At 39.7% G+C, this 4,183-nt stretch overlaps 1 non-coding gene across 1 annotated transcript; it reads left to right on the forward strand.

Moving 5' to 3' along the window:
- Nucleotides 1-1,760: 1,760 nt before the first annotated feature.
- On the forward strand, nucleotides 1,761-1,867 carry LOC115802331 (U6 spliceosomal RNA). The gene has a single exon (XR_004022756.1). It is a non-coding gene; the product is annotated as a U6 spliceosomal RNA (small nuclear RNA).
- The last annotated feature ends 2,316 nt before the right edge of the window (nucleotides 1,868-4,183 follow it).

Here is a 4,183-nt window from a genome sequence, read left to right on the forward strand (position 1 = left end):
ATCCAGTTAGCTTCTGCTCTCTCTGCAGATTCCAGCCCAGTAATCACTTCTTTAGGATTGTCCTATCTGATGGTTCCTTATCATATGTTCTCTAAGCATGACATCGCCTTGTTACCACTTACCACAGGTATAATTTTACACCATTTGAGTAAGTCATCCTTTGATTAATGTCTTACACAATAAACAGAGACTAGAATATAACAAATGCATGTATGCTGTACACATGGCCAATTTTCAATCAGTTGTGTAGAGAAACACAATTCAATAGATCCACAGATAATTCAGAGACCACTTTTTAAGAGTTTCATTCCTCTCCCTATCTTATCTCTCATCAATGTACAAGTTAAAGAAAGGAGCAAAATTAATTCACCTGTGTTTCCTTTCTCTCTTTATTCCCAATTCATAATGTCAATTCTCCAAACAAAATTGAAATGGTCACTAGCAACAAATGGTAGAAAGATAGGATCTTCAGACAGAGGGATGAAAAGTGAATACCAATAGTTAAGTCAATGCAATATAATCAAAGAAATGCAGTGCAATGTAAATCAAAGAAAACTCCCAAGATTTGAGAACTTGGCTTTTGATAGCTTGGAGTGGAAGGAAATTTAGGGCTTTTTTCCCTATCTCTAGGTCTCCTCTTTAGATAAAAGCATAGATAATCCAGAGCCCTTTCACTTCTTTTCCAGATAGATAGGTAGACAAATAAGAAGATACAAAGTAAAAAGGTAGTCAATATTGTTATATACTTCATGTACTTTCGTCCAAGTATAGCAGATGTTGCATGGATTTCCAAATATTGTGGCCATAGCCTCTAATAGCTGCCACTTTCTTTTTCTTAGCTTGAATGATCCATTTTATTTTACCATAAAATCCATCTTTAGACACACTGATGTCTGATATTCCAACCATCTACCCATCTGGGGCCAACAAATTGCTCTCCTGAGTATGATTCTTGGTCCTACTGTTACAAAGCTGGAAACTGATGGAGAAGCATTAGCCTGCCAGTGAGATGGGCAGTATCCCATAGACCACTCTGGTGTTCTACATGGAACTTGTGCAGCTTCTCAAGGAGCTAAGATGATAAGAGACCTGTTCTGATATTGGAGCTACAAACCGCAAAGTACTGTAGAGGCTTACCAGGGCTCCAGGATGCAAAAAGTTTTCCATGAGAAGCAAACCCATTCCATTTGTGGCTTTTGTTAGTTTTGCACTATCAAGAAATGTATTTTTAAAAAAACCTTTTCTGCAAAGCTTGCAAAAGCCACAAATTCGATACCTTTGGTTTACATGCAAAACATGATGCCCAATTCAGGTTAGACTTTGTACTGCATTAGCTAATGTAATAGAAATTTTTCCAAGAAGTTCCCAGGTCAACAAGTTTAAGCTTCACATTTCAAACACACCTTTGTTTGAGACCTCAGCAAAACATTCACAAAGGGCTGAATGGCCATGTAATTTTTGAATTTAAACTTTAAAATATATAAATATTGCATTGCCCCCATCCTAACACTCTTGATAAGCTCTCATGAAACTCATGAGCTGAAATTGACAGTTGGTTCCGTTAGTGCCATAGAGACAAGTTCATATCATAGGAACAGGAAATAATTTAGGTTAGAATCATTTGCTCAGCTGTGACATGATAAAAGGCAAATAGAACAAAGGATCTCCAAGAAGAAAATTTATTCCTGGAAATGGTTGAAGGGCTTTAAATTAGGGTGAGGGGGGCAAGTTGTAAATTTCACTTATAAGAAAACCTCCGGGTGCTCGCTTCGGCAGCACATATACTAAAATTGGAACGATACAGAGAAGATTAGCATGGCCCCTGCGCAAGGATGACACGCAAATTCGTGAAGCGTTCCATATTTTTCCATCAACGGATGAATGGATAAAGAAGATGTGGCACGTATATACAATGGAATATTACTCAGCCTTAAAAAGAAATGAAATTGAGCTATTTGTAATGAGATGGATAGACCTAGAGTCTGTCATACAGAGTGAAGTAAGTCAGAAAGAAAAAGACAAATACCGTATGCTAACACATATATATGGAATTTAAGGGAAAAAAAATGTCATGAAGAACCTAGGGGTAAGACAGGAATAAAGATGCAGACCTACTGGAGAACGGACTTGAGGATATGTGGAGGGGGAAGGGTGAGCTTTGACAGGGCGAGAGAGACTCATGGACATATACACACTAACAAACGTAGTAAAGTAGATAGCTGGGGGAAGCAGCCGCAAGGCACAGGGATATTAGCTCGGTGCTTTGTGACAGCCTGGAGGGGTGGGATAGGGAGAGTGGGAGGGAGGGAGACGCAAGAGAGAAGACATATGGGAACATATGTATATGTATAACTGATTCACTTTGTTATAAAGCAGAAACTAACACACCATTGTAAAGCAATTATACCCCAATAAAGATGTTTTAAAAAAAAAAAAAAAAAGAAAAAGAAAATCTCCGGGCTTCCCTGGTGGCGCAGTGGTTGAGAGTCCGCCTGCCGATGCAGGGGACACGGGTTCGTGCCCCGGTCCGGGAAGATCCCACATGCCGTGGAGCAGCTGGGCCCGTGAGCCATGGCCGCTGAGCCTGCGCGTCCGGAGCCTGTGCTCCACAACGGGAGAGGCCACAACAGTGAGAGGCCCACATACTGCAAAAAAAAAAAAAAAAAAAAAAACCTCCAACAGGTCTTGTAGGCTGTTCTATGACCCATTATTAGATTCTGAAATCTCCATGAGTATTGATCCTCACTATTGTCTCCTATAATCAGTTTTACTGTCTACAAATTAGGTTCAGTTGGGTTTACCAGGCTCTTCTAGCCTTCTTCTTCATGGAGATTGATGCTGAGATGGGTCATGTGATCATAGTGCTCCACTCTGCAGCACTTGGGGTGACTACACTTGTAGGGTAAGTAGAAATATTCCCATTATCTTATAGATAATCTGTGATGTCAAATTTGGATTATTTGGTGTGAAGGTTTAAGGTATTATTTTCAGTAGCACAACATAATTGAGGAATGTATAAGAAACATTTGAGAATTTACTGGGTTTTCCCTATTAACTCTGTTACTTGTGATTCTATGATTTTTTTTAATCTGAGAAAGAGGAATAGTAGAAGACTTTTTAAAATATCTCTCCTTTATCTCCCAACATATCATTAAGCTTTGGATTCGCAGAAGCAAAATGGCCTTAGATGATGAAGGTATAGATTATGGACTGAAGGCTACATAATTAAACATGTAAGATATCAAGGTAAAGTACCAGAATACATAAAGAGGATAATTTCTTTAGTCAGCAAATGGGCAATAACAGGAAAAGAATTTTTGTCTTGGGATAGTAAGCAGTTGTATAAACATATGATGCAAAGGCTTTTTCAAATAGACATAACATTGCCATATGTTCCCTCCTAAAACTGCAGAGGGACTTGGGAAAATCAGAATGATTTAAGATCGCCTATACACATCTCTGACACCATTTGGTTAGCTGAGCCCAAGCAGCTAAAAGTAAGGAGTGTAGTTAAATAGGGATACGTTGAGAGACCACAGTGTGCCCCAGAGATTTTTGTGTTAAGATAAAGAAAGCCATCCAACATCACCGACAAACTGCTGCTTCCCTTAAGATATGATAAAACGTGTGCACTACCTCTGGTGGCTCAGCTCTACAGAGCTCATGGAATGCTTTCCTCCAGATTCAGGCAGGAGCTGCTAAACATGGCAAGAGGGCTTTAGACTATGGGGAACATATGGATTTGCCCTTCTTCGGTACTTCGCTATGAGAAAGAGACAATGCTGCCGGGGTATCAAAAGACCAGTACAGTAAATAGATCATTCTACACAAAGAGAAAGCAGCCTACCAAGCAGGCACAATGGAAACAGCAGCATCTTAATGCCAAGTACAGGCTGTGTCTACACAATATCAAGTCAATCAGCCGAAGGGTGAAAAACTCAACATGCACAAATGTTTTGTCTATACTACCTAACTGGTGTGTTTGCTTTCGCTTTGTAACTGGAGTGAACAATTGTTTTGGTATCGTGTAGGCACAGCCACCATGTCAATAATTGGCACCCGAAGACAAGTCATTGTATGCCAGTGGTATAGACCGCCACTCTCTATTTCATAAACTGAGGGGGGAAATCAGATTGATGTTGGAAGTAAATAATATTACCAGCAGTGTAGGTTCCAATGTCCA

Source organism: Delphinapterus leucas, chromosome 14, assembly GCF_059928025.1.
Source record: "Delphinapterus leucas isolate spDelLeu-1000000601 "Yukka" chromosome 14, BTC_Dleu_Yukka2, whole genome shotgun sequence".
NCBI classification, from domain to species: domain Eukaryota; kingdom Metazoa; phylum Chordata; class Mammalia; order Artiodactyla; family Monodontidae; genus Delphinapterus; species Delphinapterus leucas.